Source organism: Talpa europaea, assembly GCF_964194135.1.
Source record: "Talpa europaea genome assembly, chromosome: 1".
Taxonomy (NCBI): domain Eukaryota; kingdom Metazoa; phylum Chordata; class Mammalia; order Eulipotyphla; family Talpidae; genus Talpa; species Talpa europaea.
Genome location: NC_140073.1, coordinates 116,502,363 through 116,523,402, shown reverse-complemented (window position 1 = coordinate 116,523,402; position 21,040 = coordinate 116,502,363).

Below are 21,040 nucleotides of genomic sequence, written 5' to 3'. Positions count from 1 at the left end.
AGGATATACTTGAACAATCCTCCTTCTTAACCTCAGGATCATTTTGTTTCAGTGGCTGCTTTTCCCTGTTATTGGGCCTGCACTGGAACCACTTTAGTTTATCTGGGAGTCTTCCAACAGGTTCCATTTCATCTAGAAACTCTATTTGTAGGTTATATGTATAAGTTGATTTATGCCCTGCTGACATAAGTGGCAGTGCTTGCATATGGAAAGGTCAAAGATGACTACAAGAATATAGTGTAAAAATGCTTCTAGAATTCACAGAATCTGTCACCAAGCAAGCAAAGTTGAGAAAATAACTCCATCATAATTTAGATTTCTCCTTTGTTAGATGAAAATATTTTTCTAACTATTACAATTTGGAATATGGGAAAAATCACAAGAAATATTACTGTCAAAATATTTTATTTATTTGTTTGTTTATTTATTTGTTTATTTATTTATTTATACAAGCACTGGGTACAATCAGAAGCGCAGGAGGGTGAGAGAACTCACCAGAGCGGGGAACAGAACAGGCAGAGTGACGAAGTACACTGCTGAGGGGAGCAGTGGATAAGACAGGAGAAGTCTGTCATGCCATGTGGGACCCTCACCAGCAGCCAGGGATTGAACCAGCACTGCAGAGGCTGCGGGCAGCTTCGCAGCCCAGCACTCAACCACTCCCCTGCACTCAACCAGGGGAGGCCCACTGTCAAAATATTTTAAGCTGATAAAATGTAATAAAATGTTGACTACTATTGGAATACTAACTAAAGGAAATGTTTAAGGGTACCTTGAAGAAATTCTGGCCATATCTCTGGTCATTAATCCATTTTGTTTGTTGAGGCTTATAAGCGCATGATTAGAGATTTACATATTTGGGTCTTGGTTTTTTTTTTTTAAGCATTCAAAAGCCCCTGATACATTCAAATACTTATGTGCAGAATAACTTTTTTGTTGATTATAGTTTAAAAACTCAGTGGGTATTAATTTATAATGTTTTAAGATTCATTTATTTATGCATACAAGAACTGGGGTACAGGCCAGAGGTGTGGGGGAGTGAGAGGATTCACCAGAGACAGAGTGGGGAAGTGGGGAATAGAACAGGCAGAACTACTGAAATACACTGTTGAGGGGAGCAGCAGGCGAGTCAGGACAGGTGTGCTGCATAATGTGTGTATCTCCCTGGCCAGGGATTGACCTCATGCTGTAGTGGCTGTGGATAACTTCATAGTGCTGAGACTTAACCCCATGTGCCACCAGGGAGTAATTTGGTATTGTGGGGAAACACACAGTTTAGGTTTCAGGAAAGGACAGTAAGAAGGGCTAAGTGGAAAAGAGAATCACAATTTTTACCATAAACTACCATATTTTTATGTCCTGTGTTCTATGGGCAGAAATTTTAAGAGCAGGAAGGTTATTATTTTATATTTTATAGCTTTTAAACAGAAGTCACAAAGAAGCAATTTTAATAATACCAAAGTAAGGATCAGTCACTAGATTTAGTAGTAATTTATTCTATATGAACTAAAGAAAAACACAAGAAAGAACTCTACAACTTCTACTGGGAAATTTCCACAAAATATATCTGAATTCAATAATCTAAAAAGTTGTTGGCCTAGAATTAACATATATGGTTGAAAGAACAATCCAAATTCATTGAATTAATTGAGTTGAGTAATTGTATTAAGATTTTATTTTTCCTCAATGAATACTATTCCCAAACTTTTTTCCCATTTAAGTTGTTTAGTTTTCTGTAGTTCGTATTTACTAATCAGAAACATATGTGGAAAATGACCTCATTTCTAAAAATCACACCTATGTCCAACATATGGTTGTCAGATCTGATTCCTAATAAAACTAATAGTAAGATGACTAGTATTTATTTAGTGCTGGTTATATACCTGGAATAGAAAAAAACTGCTTGATTACATAATTGAAATAAATCATTAAACAGTTATGGGGCACTGCTATCTCATTTTATAGATGAGGACTATCAGTGGCATCTCAGTGGCAATCAGTTGGCAGGCATAGAGAAATTTGCCTTGTAAGAGGAAATACAAGATTGGTAGCTGGTACAGGCTGAAGATCAGATAAATATAAACAAAATGGTAGATTGAGATTTGAACTCAAGTCATTTTTATCCCACTTACTATGAACTGTTTTATAATAAGATCCTCAGTGTAAAATATTAATGTGTTTCTTTTGAGAGGAGATTCTTTTATAAAAAGATTTATTTATGCATATAAGAGCTGGGGTACAGGCAAGAGATGCGGGGGGTGAGAGGATTCACCAGAGACAGAGTGGGGAACAGAACAGGCAGACTGACTGAAATATACTGCTGAAGGGAGCAGTGGGCGAGTCAGGAGAGGTCTACTGTGCCATGTGGGTAGCTCCCTGGCCAGTGATTGAACTCATGCTGCAGAGGCTGCGATTGCTTCGTAGTGTGGTGCTTAAACCCTTGTGCCACCAGGGAGGTTGAGAAGAATTTCTTAATGTACTAAACATAATTTAATAACTTTAAAGATACATTTATGAATGCTCCCATAAAAACATTGAGAAGAATGTCAATTATAACTACTTTTCATATAGTATATATTTTTAGCATCAATGTTAAAGGGGAATCTATTCAAAGCAAACTTCCTCATTATTTGTAATACTAGCGGTTTTAGTTTTTTTTTTTTAAACTGAAATAACACTGGTTTATAACAATGTATGTTATTTAGGGAAATGGCTTCACACCTTCTCAGATGTATGTCACCACACCACATCCATTTAGTTCTTAGTAAAAAATTTTAAGACAATGTAGTAGTATCATTTATTTGTCTAACAAATATTTATTGAGTGTCAACTGTATTACAGACACTTTTAGATACTGAGGACATGCTGATAAATAGCCACAATCCCTGTTTCATTAGCACCCCTGACAACTATGAAAAGTTGAATCATGCAAAGACAATATTAAATTCTCAGTAGTATTAGGGAAAGTAAATTGGTCTGAATTTTTTTAATGTATTATTGTTTTTAATTGGCCTCTAGATGTCAATTATCTTTGGTTTCAAAAATTGTTTTAAAGAAGTGAATTCCAAACTTCTCCTAGTGGTAAGCTTAGGGCCAAACATGGGAATTGGGAGGAAGTGATATCATATAGGTTAGACCAAATACCCAGTTTGATTGAAAGGTCTGAGGAGTCTTCTGAGAAAATGTAGAGAAGTTCCTAGAAGATTCTACAAGTCTATAATGATTGTGCTATGATTGTCATGTGAAGCCTGTGGTATGTGATGTAGTCAAATGTTCATGCACCTTCTAGAGTCTTTTTCTTCTGAAGACTATGTCTCTTCAGTTTGAAGATAGTGATACCCAGTCACTATCTTCAGTTGTCTCTAACTTCTCTAAGAAAACACACACACACACACATTCTGCCCCTTTACAAGGGACTGTAGACTAGCAAATATAGTGGTACCATTAAAGTGAATATTGTCTAAATATTTAGTATTTAGTCACAGAATAAATTTTCACATCTACAAAATGTGGAAGATTTAAAATGCTTAACTACCTTTTAGGGTTACTGTGAAAATTCATTAATGAAGAGCCTTAAGGAAGACTGTTTAGAAAGCACTTACAAAGGATAATTATAATGAAAGACACGTTTAAACAGGCATGTAGAGTGTGGTTTAGTTTCCTTTGATTATAAAACTCATCACTGTACATAAAAATAAAAAACAAAAACAAAACAGATTTTGCATGAATGGATAAACCAGTTAGAAGAACTCTTGATAGTCAGTTCTGCAAGATCTCATATTTATTAATTAATTTCATAATAACTAGTTCACACATATAAAGTAGTCCATTTGCATAAAAAATTACTGCTTAAATGACAAATCAATTATTACACCAAAGTCAATTATTATACACTTGTTTAAAACTGAATATCATAATTAAAATTTGAGTAATTTGCTGTTTTTCCTATTGCAACATAGTACAGTAATTAGTATTCTAGTTCTGTGAGATTAAGTATCTCCATAAAGTCATTAAAATAAAAATCCCTAAATCTAATGCATAGCAAATGCATGATAATTATAATATTTCAAAGAAAGGTTTTTTAAATTAAAATGATTGGTAAGTCTACTGTTCTAAACCTTCTGACAGAGTACATATGGCTATTGGTTCTCTCTCTTTTTACTTGACCCAGAGGTAGAAGATTAGAAGTGAGAATGCAAAATTGGAAGGCAAGCATTTTTCAAATCAAATGAAAATCACCTATATAAAGTAATGAATAGTAATTCTTTTAAAAAGTATCAAAATGGTATTGATTAGTGAGATATCTAATTGGAATATGTAACTCCACTGAACAGAAGGTAAGAACTTTGTTGAAATTCCATAGAAATACTCTACAACTGAAAAACATTCAAAATGATAGCTGGCTCATTATGGGTAGATAAAATAGTATATGAGGAGCTGCTCTATAAGCCTTTGCACTGGAGAGACCCACAGACCCATAGGGTCATCTGGATCAGGAAACTTGTAAGAACTCACAAATAAGCTTCTCCCTAGTCCTTTTCCACAAAAATGGAAACACTGAATGTTAATTTTAGCATCTAACTTTATCCAAGATCCAATGCTTTTTTACCTCCTCTACCCTACCAGGTACAAGCCACCATCATCTCCCATTAGGATTATTATAATTTCTTCCTAACACTCAACCTATCCCTTCTAGTAGTTAAAAAAGAAACAAAAAACTGTCCACAAGATTCTTTCAACCTATAACTCAGAAGTTGTTTTAAACATATAAGCTGAATATGGGTGCTATTTTAGAGGGGCAGTGAGTGAAACCTCTTCTGTGGAGGTAGTATTTGAGTAGTAACCTAAATGTAGTGTGAGAGTGAACCAAGAGAGCTTCTGGGAAAGAACTCCAATGAAAACAATAGGCATGCCAAGTGGGGAGAGAGGTTGGCATACTGGAGAGAAGGAAAGATGAGTAGTAGTCAATAAAGCTGGAGAAGTAGCCAGGGGCAGAATTTGTAAGGTCATTACATACTATTCTTAATGTGCTAGGAAGTCATTGTGATTTTCAGCAGGGCAGAGACCAGATCCAACTCATATTTGACCATAAAAATTATCCTATTATGTGGAATAAAGACTGAAATGGGCAAATGTAGAATCTGGGAGAACCTGGAGCTTTATAAGGTAGAATTATTCCTACCAGTTGTGAGATAGAGCCAAGGGTTCCTTGTTAATATTTGAGAGCTGGAACAGACGGCCTAGCATGGCCAATCACCTGGGGAAATAAAGGAGTCGAACAACATGGGACAGCATGCTTTCAACCCTTCCATCACAGCTACTCAGAAAATTCAAATCAGAAGCCCAGGGCTTAGTACACCCAAGATTATTCCTCTAAGAATTGGAAAAGAAAAAGAAAAACACTGTAGTAAGAAATAACATATTTTCCCATCCTTCAACTGAGGAGAAAAAAAATAGAATCAGGAGAAAAAAACATCATGTAATTAACCACCTGGGCCCACCCATTTCTCTGGGAAATATATGACCAAATTTGCTCTATTAGTCATTTATGATCACATAAATAAGACAATCATGGAGAAAGTAACCCATTAACCCCAAAGGAACAGTTACATGAATAACAACATTGGTCATTAGTTATTTTTTCCTTCACTTTCCTAATGTACAGATTTCTTTTCCCCCCTGCTGTCCCACGTAGGGAAAATATAAGTGGCTCAGATTTTGTTTTAAAATTTAAAAAATATATACCACAATACTCTGCGTTAGCCATATTAATTTCTTCCAAAATAGTCACTTGGTAAATTAAATCTGTATCATCAACCCACCTGTGGCATAATCCTATTATAACCTAAAGAGAAAATGAGTTAGTGAAACTCATAAATCCCTAGTATCCACTGGGCCACTACTATCAGAAAGAATGGTGTTTAGGTTTTTGCCCAAATTATGATTTGAAGTCCCTACTGACTTGAAATTTCACACAGTGCACCATCTTTCCAAGAAGCATTCCTGATTCTTTCTGGAAGGGCCTGTTGTTCCCATAGGACTGACTGGAATGCTTATTTTTGGTACTAGGCTCACTTTCTTCTAGGAACCCTACTCCCTATGGGTTGAAAAAAAAATATATATATACACACACACATATATATGGCATAGCAATTATTTATATATAAATATAAATTATTTATATATATTATTTTTATATATTTTATATATTTTTATATAAATATAAATTATTTATAAATATAAATACATATATAATATATATATATATGGCATAGCAATTACTAGCTCTGGCTCCAAATTCAGATTGCCTGGATTGGGATTCTAACATTGCCACTCACTAGCTACATGACATTGGGGAAGTTACTCAATCTCTATATTCTCCATTTCCTGATTTGTAAAACATGACAACACTACCTTCCTACTTATTAATAATTACCATTTATGGTTATATTATGAGGAATAAGTGAGGCATCTGTAAAACTTTTAGGACAAAGTCTTACCATCCAACAAATGATTAATAACATGTCTTAGGAAGAGAAATTATTTTTGATCTCTACACTGCCCCTGCTGAGGGTACCAATTTGAGCATGGCGATGTCTGGGCTAAGTGTCCTGTAACCCGGTGTCCCAAAGCCACAAAGCCACCCTCCTTGAGTGCTGAGATCTGAACAGAGGTTGAAAGGTTAACTCTTTCAAGCTCTTGGTCAGGTCTTATTTCCCTTGGCCCTAAATACTACTTTGGTCCACTGACTGTCAAGATTCTGGTCTGTGGTTTCTGTTAGTGTCTGGTCCTCTTTCCTCTATTTAGGAGTGTTCAAATACAGACCTTGTACCTAGAAGGGAGCAGACCTCATAAAATCTTCTTTGTCCTCCCAATGGTTCCTGCTTCCAGCTAAATTCTCTCTTCCCTTAATGACCAAACAAGAGTCCCAAATGTAATTTGAACATGAAAAGGAAAAGGGGGAGGTTACTGTTTTCTATACTATCAACGTCTGGCAAAAAACTTGTTTTGTAAAAGGTGGAGTTTTATCTATATAGAGGGGTCGGATTATGATGGCCTAGGGTAAACGAGCTTAAAAAGTATAAAGCATTAGTTAAAGTAGGCTAGATAGGGTTTTAAAAATATATATGCTCAAATGCAATAAAAATCTTTCTTCTTGCTCTTATAACAATTCAAAGTGGGTGTAATTCTTTGGGCGCTTTCTTCCACTTGGCAGTTCAGAAGTGACCCAGATTCATTTTCTTTTGAGACTCTGTATATTGTTATCATTGGCATCTAGTTTTCTAAAGAGAAATAGAGCATAAAGGAAGCATATCTGTTGCTAAAGAGGCTTATTGCAGAAGAATATGCATTTCTTCCATTCACAGTTCATTGTGAGTTAGTCACATAAGCACAATTAGCAATAAAAAGTTCTGGCTAAATGTATTCTCTGGCCAAGAAGTCATTTTCTTGCTATACTTGTATACTATAGAAGCAAAAATTATGTTTTGGTGAACAGATAGCGATCTCTACACATAAAATAATTTCATTTTATTACAGTCAAATTGTCATAATACACACTTTTCATTCTACTTCAGAACTGATTTTAAGATTTATTTATTTATGCATACAAGAGCTGGGGCACAGACCAGAGATGCAGTGGGTGAGAGGACTCATAAGAGACAGAGTGGGAAAACAGAACAGGCAGACTGACTGAAATACACTGCTGAGGGGAACGCTTCTCTCATGACAGGAGAAGTCTGCTGTGCCATGTGGGTCACCTCCTCTGCTGAGGATCGAACTCGTGCTATAGCGGCTGAGGATAGTTTCATAGTGCAGGTGCTTAACCACTTGCGCCACCAGGGAGGCCCTAGAACTGATTTAGTCCAGATTAGAATTAAAGCTCCTCAGTGAATTATCATTAGACTAAATTGTTGAAAAGTATAATTTTAATTTGTATATTTATTCTTCCTGCCACATTCTCTACAAGGAATTTTAGTTTAAATAAAAAAATATTTGCTGATAAAAGATATTAATTCTTTATTCTACAAATTGCTCCTACTAAGATTTAACCTTGGTTGAAGAAGAATAGTAAAGACATAAAATACTGGAATCTAAACACCACTCTTTTTTCTTCTGCTTCTCTTTTTTTAACCTTTTCTACCATTCAACCAAGGATTCACATGAAGTCTTTGTCAAATATGGAGAAAGTGGCAGATACTTCATGGTACCCATTAGCAATATTTTATGACTACTTTTAATTTTAAGAAGCTAATTCAATGCATGCTAAGGGAGTTGCTAAAATTACAGGATTTCAATGTACTAAACAAATACCCCTGACTCAGGCAGCATCTTTTCTGCATTACTAATGCATTACACATAAGCTTTTCTAATATTGGTGCCACTGTGCAAACAGTACTGTCACTTAGAGCCACATTCACCTTTTGTAAACAAATGATTCAATTAATAAACCTCACCAGGGAATAGTACTTTTGACTTAAAGGTTGCCTTTCTAAGATTGCTTTATAAAACAGTCTTCACTTTCCCGGAGCTTATGACCTATGTGCATTCAGGATTTGCTAATGAACTGCTCAGCTGCTGAGTTGAGTAAATAGAAAAGGCCATTTCTCTTTGCTCTTTTCACACCTTTTAATTGGAAGAAGTATGTTTTAGTCTGATTTATACTTTCACTTTTCTGTGCTAGAAACCTATGTGGATAAAAATTTGGTTGAAATTCTACAGGCAGTAGAGGTCACATTTTTTAACATGGGCAGTAAGGTTGCTTTAATTCTACAGGACAAGGATTAATAGATCATGAGTGACATGATGGATTGGTTTGAGAATTACATTCCAACCTGAGTGAGTTTTAACTCTCATAATATGTCTGTCCATGTTTCTAAAGTAATTATTTTCCAAGTAGGAATGCACAAGGTAGCCCAAGGGGAGATTGTATTAGATTGTATTAGTCAAGATTTTTTCCGGTTGCAAGTGATAAAACGCTTCTCAAAATAGATTAAGTGTAATATATAATATTCATGCTCATGTATGTGAAATATCTAGGATTGAGCTGATTTCAGGCAAGGTTGGTATACTGATGGTGTCTCAACAGGAAACAGCTGATATACTCACATTAGAATAATCATAACAGTTTATTTATAAAAATACTAATATGAAGGCTGGGGATTAGAGGTTATCACTCTGGGTCAGATGATATGAGAGGGATAAGTTACCAGAACCTGGAGAGAAACAAGATAAGATAGTCTTAGATAGTCTTGCAGAGGGACCTAGGGATCAAACTGCCTCAACTCACTCTGGTGGGCGTTCCCGCCTGATTTGGCAGCAAAAAAAAAAAAATGCATTCTAAATCATCTCCACAGGCCAGATACCTGGGGGTAGAAAGACTGTGGAGGAAGGTGGAAAGTGCTTCTAGAAAGATAAAAGAAGTTATCTTTCACAGATAGGATTCTGTCAGAACTGGATCTCTGTTGTCTGGTACTTATTTTTATTGTACTTCCCATTAGTCATGTTTTTCTCTCATGTTAGCAAGGAACCACCAACAGCTCTATCCCTTATTCCTATCAGTCTAGTCAACCCTGAGAGGGCTTCTTTTTCCTGGAACTTGAACCTAAGTCTCCAAACTGATTCACAGACCCTTCTGTGAAACAATTAAGAGAGGCATAAAATAGAATACTCTTACAAGCTAGCTTTAGGTTATATGCAAGACTCTGGAGCTAAGATGGAATCAGCCAGCTGAATTAAATGAATGGATTTAGAGAAGACTGTGTCCTCAAACGAAAAGACAAGGTGTTATGATTGGAAGCAAGGGACATTGATGTTGGTAGATATCCACTGGATAGATAATTGACTTCAGGAACCAAAGTTCAAAGCAATTTGTGAGCAAATCCATTCACTGCACCCATCCAGCATATTCCTAGTTGTCTTTAGTTTATTTTTCAAAGATACATCCTTTAGAAATGTATCTCTTTTCTTGGTATATACCCACTAGAGGATCTGAAGATCTTGTATTTTGTAATCACCTGGTTATTATTCTTCCCTTGGATGTAAATAAAATAACCTTATTATCCCCCTGAGAGGCACATAAATGAGGAAGGGTGACATGTTTTCAAATATTTAACTATGAGTTTCTGGAATTCTAGTAAGTTTAGTTATGGACTTTATAATTTGTGTGAATACTTATAATTATATATAAAATATCTTTTATTTTTTATTTTGCTAAAGGTTTATTTATTTATGCATACAAGAACTGGTGTATAGGCAGAGGTGTGGGGGGTGAGAGGATTCACCAGAGTCAGAGTGGGGAATAGAACAGGCAGACTGACTGAAATACACTGCTGAAGGGAGCAGTGGGCAAGACAGGAGAGGTCTTCTGTGCCATGTGGGTAGCTCCCTGGCTGAGTGGGGATCGAACTCATGCTGCAGAGGCTCCGGGTAGCTTCATAGTGCTGTGTTTAACCCTTTGTACCACCAGGGAGGCCCCTAAAATATCTTTTAAATAAATTAAAAAAAAAACCTATATAAAGTTCCTTTTCTAGAGAAAAGGACAGATCTTCAGTTTTTTTGAGATTCTCAAAGGGATTACCACAAAACAGTTGATAGCTTCTGCAGGCTCACCCCTTTTAATGAATAAGTGTCATTTCTGATTGCTCACAGCTCCTACAGAGAGGGTCTATCAGGATATTTCATCAACTTCTAACTTGGATAGAATCCAGACTGCTGGATTTCCTTTGGGTTAAGTTGTAGCAGGCACAACTAATCTACTAAGAGTTAACCATGGTCTATAAAAATAAAAGAATATATTTAATTCAAAATATCAAAATAAACCAGTAATATGAATACTCCTAAAAGACATAGTTGTTTTAGGAATTAGCCTTATAGTGAAAAGAAGTTTTTATAAGTGTCTAGGGTTTAATTCTACTTTAAATTTCTACTTTAAATTTCTAATTTAATTCTACTTTAAATTTCATTTTTTTATTCTTTGTTGAACCAGAGTTTTCAAACTTATTTGATTGTATAAGCCAAAATTTTCATTAGCTCCTATTTGTCCTTTTGAAGAGCTAGGGCTATGTAACACATACTTTGGGAAACAAGGAAACCGTTTACCAGGACCTATTCTAGATCTAATTTTTTTTTTTCCTTCCAGGAGGAGAGGAACAGGGAAGTTGGAGTGGGAAAATGACAACTAAGTAATCAAGTTTCTTCCCTATTATTTTTAGTTCCAGGTTCTGAGCCCAGCTATGTGTTTCCAGGAGGTGAACCATACATAAAAGACTAAATAATTTAAGCAACTAACTTTTAGGTGGGAGAATTTATTAAAAGTATTGTTATTTTCAAGGTTGGGTTTCTAAGGGTGAAAGGCATACAGTACCTCTCACTAGAATGCCAAGGCAAAACATAAATGACTAATGGAGCATGGGGCAAGTTTTCATTGAAAAAATATAACATGAATTGGTTTGAGACTGTAAAGCAAGGGCAGGACATATCTAAGCTTCAATTTTATGTATATTTAACCCATGGCATAACTCTGATGTCAAAGTCATTATCCTAGTTTCATTTATGTTCCAAGTCTTCACAGTAGTCAGCAATAGAGCTGGGAAGGGATTCCAGATCTTTGTCCCTACAACTTTATGTCCTCATATAGATCACACATCTCCTAAAAAATCTCCTAAAAAATGATGCCTTGGAGCGTGACTGAGAAGTCTTACAAGATGAAGAAAGGAGGGCCTCCCCAGTGGCGCAGCGGTTGAGCGCTGGGTTGCGAAGCTGCCCGCGGCCTCTGCGGCGCCGGTTCGATCCCCGGCTGCTCCCCGGCCACCAGAGGAGGGTCCCACATGGCGCGCAGACCTCTCCTGCCGCCCGCTGCTCCCCTCAGCAGTGTACTTCGGTCCTTCTGCCTGCTCTGCTCCCCGCTCTGGCTCTGGTGAATTCTCTCACCCTCCCGCACTTCTGACTGTACCCAGTGCATGTGTAAACAGAACAACCAACCAAACAAATAAATAAATAAAACATGCCTCTATTAAAAAAAAAAAAAAAAAAAAAAAAAGATGAAGAAAGGATATGTTTAACAAAAGATCTGTTTTATGACTGTTAGTGAGAATTTGTTGTCATCATTGGTATTAGTATTATTATTTATGATACACTTGACTAAAATAGAAACAAAATTAGTTTTCTCAGAACTAAGATTATCTTCAACAATACAGAATCAGAAACTACCACCAAATTCTACAGTCTGCAAGCAGACTAGTAGAGCTATGCTAATTGACAAGAAAAAACAGGATACATTCATAAAATTTAAGAAATATCACTTGGGACAAACCCAAATGCGGATCTGTGCAGTGGTTGTGTCTGATCTTCAAGATGCTTGCTGTGTCTTTGACATAGCCTTGATGCTGTAGCAGTTTCTCTGAATCTTGTTAATGTCACCAGCCAACCAAAATTAGCATAAAACGAGGCAATCCAGGATTGCCAAGAGGATCCTGAAGCAGTCAGTCTAAAATAACAGCCAACATGATTATATACCTCTGCCCCATGGGAGATACATACAACAGCAGGAATCCAAATGGCAGCTGAACAGCAGGTTGAAAGGAGAAGCTTGTAGAGATCCTGCAGGCCAATTTCAAGTGGCATGTCAGGGGCTGGGAAAGAAATGGAAGCATCCCTGGTAGACAGAACAGTATGGCATGAAGTATCACAGATGGAGCAACTTTTTGACTAAAGGTGTCAAACAGACTGTGAGGAAATAGAACAGATTCTTAGATGGATGGCTGCAGATGAAAATGAAAGGGCAATCTTTGTGTGTCTGCAGCATGGAGAACACTGCTCTGCATTTTTCAGCATCAGCAACACCCATACATACAGATTGTGAGCACTAACAGGATACGTTTTTGAAAAATTTTACTCACAAGAAAAATCCTGAAAGAATATTGAGCATTCTAAATTTGTGATTTACTATGATATTTTGTATTCAATGCAGTACGACCTCCAATATAGTCTATAGCATGTTATTGTTTTGTGTTTTTCTCCAAATCATAAGGGCATTTTGTACCAACCAGAATAAGACAAATGGGAAAAAATGGGGTGAAGGGCAGAAGTATCTCAAAATTCCGTTACATAGTATTTGTAAAAAAGAAATGAGGGTTTTGGTTCAAAGAAAAAATAAAAGCATTTATTAAAATAAACTGATGCAAAATAGGGACATAATAGTTTCAGATACTAAAAGATTATTTTGAAAAAGATTATACTGCTCTTGATTCAAAAGACCAGGGAAAAAAAGCAGTAGAAAGAAACAGATTATAGTTAAGTGTAATGAAGAATTTCCCAATTATATTTCAACCTTATAGAATAATTGATTACACAGAGATAGCTATTAACCAGTAGTGCTCAGAGACTGGAGAGTCATTCAAGATGATACAGAGTAATCTCATTACTGGGTTAGAGTAAATGTACTCTGTGTGTGTGTGTGTGTGTGTGTGTGTGTGTCTGTGTATAAATCTGTGTCTCTTATTCCTCCTACTGGGTTATAAATTCCTTGAAGACAGGAATAGGGTATTCTAAATATTTATTTTCTCTACAAAACCTAGCAAAGAACCGTGAACATAGTAGGCTATCAAAATTTATGCTTAATCTTGTAACTTACTTCATGTTGAGACTGCTATGAAATAAAAAATTCAAAAGTATCCACTTGATTAATTCAACTAATTCAGTCTAAAAGTAATCAGATTTACTCAGACAACTAAATTTTCTAAAGCAACATGAGTCTTTGTCAATAAAATATTCAAAATCAGTTCACATTATTTTTATTGAGAAGGCCAATGCCAAGTGATTGACTATATTTTCCAATTCCCAACCTTATGCTATCAATAGGATATAACTATTTTTGTGAGAAAGTACTTTTAGGGAATTCACACCAATCAAGTAATGTAAGATCAGACCACTGTCAATACTTTCTAAACTTCAGCCAATTCTACATAACCTATTTTTAAAAATTAAAATATATCAAATTATTAAGATATTTCAGCTGTAATTTTTAAAATTTAATATATGTTTGAATCATACACTTCAAAATATCATGTTGACCTTTGGAATTGTTGCCCATGAATCCATCTTTAAAAGCACAGCACTGACATTTTTATCTTAATAGATATTTCATTAAGGTCACTGCTACATTTGCTGTAATAAATAGAGGAGAATTAAGAGCTCATCAGCACTGTCATAGTATAACATTGAATAGATTGAATTATGTGGTTAAGAAGATGAATTGATGATTATTGGCAAACTCTGCTAAGAAAACTGCTGCCTTGAAAAATCTCAGGGAAAAAAATATTTCCATGAATATTTTTCCTCCTTCAGCATATTTTTATTTTGATAAAATACAACCATAAATTAGAGTTATCTTTTAAAGATTCAAACTTGGCCTCTATGATTTAACTACCCTCTAATGAGCTCTCAGGGATCCTTGTCATGGCTGCAGTTTTGAAGTACACTGTGTGAAAACCTGTCATTGAGTGCTCATTGAAAATATGAGCTGTTCTCCTGACCCATGGGAGTAATCAAATTGCTATCTGGTTTTAAAAAAGAGAAGGAAACTGAAGAAATATTAAAATAATGAGGAAATATACTATGTGTGTAGTACAAGTTATACTCAGAGCTATTTAAAATATCTTTTGTGTAAAATGAAACATCAATCTAATTCCAAATGTGGAGAGCGAGCATGGCAAATCCAATGTAGCTGCAAGGCAGTTTACATTGTATCTTACCAATGTTCAATTTAACAAAAGATTGAAGAACATCAGGCTGCTATAAAAACAATTTGCGCAGAATAAATTTGGTACTTGCCAACCATTTCTCAGAGAAAGCAGTTTTCCAGCAGAGCTAGGATGTCATGCAACATAGGTTATTGGCACTCATGCAGAATGGATATTAGGCATAAAATTAGTTCAAAAAATAGATTTTAAAAAGTATTAAATATTTGTAATGAGAGCAATATACACCATCTAAATGGTATTTAAATTTTGTTAACTGAGAATAGCTAGAAAGAGAATTACATTTCTTACTGAAACTTATAGGGTTTTTCTTTGTCAGATTTTTGCTATACTTTCGAAAAAATAATGGGTTAAGGAAAGACAGTCAACATCTATGAATTAAGTTTGTCTATGCTTTTGTAATGTGTTATATTGTATTCAGGGGTAGGCGAAGAGTCAGGAAGGAGGAGAAACTTGGGGTATAAATGGAGTAAAATGTAAATGGCAATGTCCCTAATGCATATAACTTTCTGGGCATGGAAATACAGATATGCTGGTTACAAGGAATGAAAATAATGGTTTTGTAGAAAACGTAGGATTTAAGGTATGTCTTTGAGGAAGTATAGAGTTCAATAAAAATAGTGAATACATCTCAGTGACAGCAAAACTTAGTAGTTTAGATTAAGGGCTATAGGAGTCAAATACTCTCTCACCTGCTAACCTCTTGTGCTTGTTTTCTTGTCTATAAAATGGGACTAAAGTAAGTATTTGTTTATTTGGGTTATTTGAAACATTAAATGAGGTAATAACTGGAAAGATTTTAGAACACTGCCTGGCATGTAGTACTCTATAAAGTTAGCTATTACTATTATTATCATCATCTTTTTCAACACCATTAAAAATTCCAATTATCATCTTAAACTTCATTTTTAGGGGTTGCAATTATATGGGGAATATAAAAATAACATTAAAAAATTAAAAATAAAATGGGCATGTTACCAAAAAAAAATTCATTTTTAATCTTTAAAAATGTGATTTTTATGTCACAAACAAAACCCAGGATATCAATTTGTTAGGAAAGAAATCTCAACTTAAAAAAATGAGGTTACTTTAAAAAAAAATTATGTCAAATTCTCCCTTTTCTTTCAATGGACATACGAACAGAATCCAAAATTTTTCTGTTCCTTTTAATTAGCTATGTCTAATCCTTTTAAAAATTAAATCTTGAATATTATTCATAGTTCCCTTCTTACCTCAAACACAGTTTAAATATTTGATAGGAGGGTACTGTACTGGAGAATTGAGTGTAGTTTTTCTTATTACTTATCTCTTCCACTGTATTTTAGTTCTCTGATGTTGGCAGTATCAAGAGGAGAACAGCCTCTCTTTTTTCAATTGAATGAGGCCACAGAGGTTGTTGGTGCTGCTTTGACTAATGCCAGCTGAAAATCAAGGTCTTTTTTGTGACTGGTCAAAATGTCCATTCTCTCATTAGGCACTTGCTGGATTCTTTGGAGGGCCTTGCTTCACTGTCAGGGAAAATTCTGCTCTGGATGAAACTATTTTATCTCCAACCCTATCTTAACTCTTGTCACCCATGGTCAATCTCACATCCTCTTAATATCTGGATCCCAGACCTGATAAACAGCTTTTCTGGATGAGCTGCCTGCTCTACTCTGAGGAAATTCCAACAGCCAAACATTGGTGAGTAGGCTCTTTTTAATCTCATCGATAAACCCAACCATTCCTTTCTAATTTTTCCCAAGAATACTCGACAAATTGGGAAGATGTCATCTAAGGATACAAATTTCCAATTAGCAGGCAAGTCCGAGAGATCTAGCCCATAGCATAGTGATGATAGCCAACAATACATTAAAGTATCATATAATAAAAATATTATAAATTTCAAAGTTGCTAAGAGACTAGGTCTTAATTATTCTCACCAAAAATATGAAATAATATATGACATAATATATTTACAAAATTTTATAAATGCAATATGTAAATGTATAAAACCAGCAGTTATAACCACAAATTTATACAATATTAGAAGGCAGTTATTATTCACAGTAAATAAAGTATCACATAGTCATAGCAGCCTGTCTGGATGTCTGCTGCCTAAGCATACATCTAATAAGGAAGTGAATGATGACACATCCCTCCTTGCATGCAACATTAACTCTAGTAGTGATTTTCTTGGAAGCTGTATCTCAAAGGGAACATACCCCCATTCCCAGGTAACAATTCCCATTTATCCTTTCACTCCTCTACTTGCATATGACCTGAAAAGGGATAGGCTGATGGTAGATGCCTGGTTCTACTGAGTCTTTGAAAGCTTTGCAGGAAAATTTGAGTTGGTGAGTTTCAGAATCTCAGGTTCTTGCTCTCACTTTGGGCTTTTCCTACAATTCTGGCATAAGAAAAAGATCCTTTGAGCATCCTATAACACATAACCAGTAGGCACTATTTGTACTAAACTTAATAGAGATTTCAGGTTTATGTTACTAAATTCACATTCAAATTCTAGTTCAAAGGGCACCTGCAACCCTGTTCTTGAAAATACAATTGAGACTTTATTCATAACACTATAGTACTCTTTACATTCTCGTGTTTTATAACTGATATTTATTTATTTGTTTGTTTGTTTGTTTATTTATTTATTTATTTTTGTGGGACCCTCGCCAGCAGCCGGGGAATGAACCGGCACTGCAGAGGCTGCGGGCAGCCTCGCAGTCCAGCGCTCAAGCTCTACGCCACCAGGGGAGGCCTATAACTGGTATTTATTTTAATGATATTTATCATTTTGGGTGATAAGATTTATATTTCCCATAGCACCAAAACTCTTAGAATGAAATTATTCTTGATATGCGTAACTGGAGCACTTTTTATAAAGGGAAAACACCACTGCACTTATTAATACAATGTCTCACAGTACATAAACAGGCCCTAACTTCTAACAAATGGTAGCAAAAATTTTGTTACTAGCTTCAATTTTAGAATTTTTCACAAAATTAGTAACTTCCTTTTCCATAAATATATCATAAGGAAATCATTCACGCATAACAGGGGAACAAATATGTGCTATTTCTAATGTTATATTAGCAAGACTCTAAAAATAATTTCTTATCCAGTAGAGGGGGATGGCTGCAAGTTTCACATGTCAATCAATGAAAAGTATGCAACCATTAAAATATCCACTCTGGGCCTCCCTGGTGGCGCAAGGGGTTAAGCACCACTCTATGAAGCAATCGCAGCCTCTACAGCACAAGTTTGATCACTGGTCAGGGAGCAACCACATGGTGAAGTGGATCTCTCCTATCTCACCTGCTGCTTCCCTCAGCAGTGTGTTTCAGTCAGTCTGCCTGTTCTGTTCCCCACTTTGTCTCTGGTGATTCCTCTCACCCCCTACATCTCTGGCCTATACCCCAGCTCTTGTATGCATAAATAAATAAATCTTTAAAAAAAATCCCCTCTGAAAAATGTAAAATTAGATGATATGGAAAATATTTGTGCAATATTAATTGAAGAAAGAATATAAGTGAGTAAACATAACTGGAATTATTAAAAGATAACAAAAATTGGAAGAAAAAGATGAATTTAGTGGGGAATAGCTGTGCTATTTACATGCTATTACAATTTAGCTTATAACTTAAATGTGTATTTAGATCACAAATTCATGAATAAAATAACGTGATGCATAACACTACAGGAGAAAGAAGGTTATGCATTAACATTCAGACTGTGTCCAGCTTTGTCAGTAGCTGAAAGGTCTCTATGTCTTTTCCAAGTGATTACTGTAAGCCCCAGCTTAATATCTTATGTCACAAAGAGGTGTCACTTTTCTTTGGATCTTATTGTCATGTTCCTTGAATCTCTATTTACCTGTCCATCTAAACAGAAGTGTCAAGTGACCTTGAGGAATCATCAATGAGAACTGACTAACAGAGATCACTATGTAATTCTGTCAACCCCTATTAGTGACTAATGGCTGTCACACTATCAATTTGAATACTTTTTCTACCCTATGTTCTTGCCATCAATGATTTTTCACTGGTCTAAAACCATGAGTTCCCTCAGAAGATCAGAGTTAAATTTGACAGTTGGACTAGTTGATATATACTCAACTGTGAAATAAATTTAAGCAGCAAAACAAGTTAAAACAAATTGCTAAATGGTCAGCTACCTACATTGCTATCTAGGTTAGTAAATTTGTAAATGTGTATCTCTGAGATTTTTTTTCTAAAATAATGAAATCACAATAGTGGAAATGGAGCTATACATTGAAACCTTCCCCATACAGTTAATTGAATTTAATGTGTTGACCTATGAAAAACAAAATATTGCACTATTTCCATGCCATCAAACCCTCATGTTTCAGTTTCTTATATTAATAAATTCTTCTGGACCAGTTTGTGATCATGGGCTTATGTTTCTAAGATTACTGATTTGGCACATGATGACAATTTTTGTCACTACCAGGAACAAATGTCTGCCTGGGAATCAAATCTGTACTCTTGCTCTTCATTTAGACTAAACTAGCCACAACTACCAAATGTCAATATATTTTCCTCTTAACAATATCATCAGGTATATTACTACTTTAGAAAATTGCCTTCTCTTAATAGAGAAGACTCATTTCAACTGCATATCACTTTTCCAAAGATTTCACTCTACACTAAATCATCATGTTCTTATGACAATGTATGCGGGTTTTTTTTTATTTTGGCAGTTTATTATACTAGTGAATTCACTTTTATAAAATAAACCCCACAGTAGGCTATTATGCCATTACAATCTTACCTTCAATTAACCTTATTTCCAGTGTCTAAATTAACACAAATTAGATAGGGTGTCTTTCTAAGCTATATAATCTTAGTGTTATAACTAATGGTCATCTCATAAAAGCTGTGCTTCTGTTAGGAAAAAAAATAAATAATTTTGAATGCATTACCGCACACCGATTTTATTTATCTCTTGGTCCTTATTATACATTGATATTCCTGGAAAGCAGTAGCAACATAATGTCAATTTATGTTGTTCTCCCCTCTCCCCATAAATTGAAATTTCTAACATAGACAAAATAGCATTAGGTCCTCATTAGTCATGCAGCAAGTTAATCACCTGACTGTAACTGAAAGTTTGTGTCACTTTCAGAAAAGCAATATTTACTTTCTTTTTATCCTTTGAGATAGAAACCGTAATTGGTGGAGGAAATTAAGACTGACAAGACTTGAGATGGTCTGGTTTCTAGGCAAAATATCTGCATTGAAATTTTGCATAGCAGATATTCAACTCTTCTATTAGGAGAAAGGAGTGAATGTACCACTTAGTTAAGACTTGTGAGTGGGAAGAAAGTAGTGGTCCATGAATCAGAAGTGGAGAAGTAGTATTTCACATGTCATTTTCACACTCACATTAAAAATTACAATCTTCTCTCTATATTTCTTTGTAATTTGGAGAGACGTGGACAGTGATTCTTGACAATTGCCAATTCTGAGAACCTAATTTGAAATTCTGGAAATCCCTGGATAAAGAAGACTGACAGTCACTGTTAGCCAGAAAATGATTATCTGATTTCCTATTGACATGTAGATTAAAACTATGGAGAATACCTTCATGTGTACTGAATATGACTTATAAGTCAGTGAATAGCCAAATGTTCATCAAGAGATTTAGTTCTTATTAACAATGACAGAAAACTGTTAGGTAACCCTACTTATAAATTTACCATATATATTAAGTTCACAATAACTTTAATATTATACTTTTCCAGTAGAAAACAATTATCAAAAAGGATAAAAATGATTATGACAGGAGTAGAGAATAGACTTTGTGGAATCTTTTCCATTCTAAATTGTCTAAGCACAAATTTTTACCTTTACTCTTTTGACACAGCCCATTAAAATAAAAGACAGAATATACAAATGAGAATAAATATGTGCTATCACAGGAATGTTACTGTCAACAGACTTGAAATTGAGAATGCTTATAAAGTTGGTAACAGTTGGGGAGTGGCTAACCATGAAACCCAATGTAGCTGAAGTGCAAGAGAGGATTTCTACAACAGTAAATATTCACCAAAGAACCCAAGGATAACCCCTATCTATGGAATAAACTTGGTAAAGAAGCAAGTATATAATATATATATATATATACACCAAACTTTACCAAGTTTATTCCAGTATATATATATATATATATATACACACACACACATATGCAAACATACATACACACACTTATATACATACATACACACACTTGCTTCTTTACCAAGTATGTATATACATACATATATATAT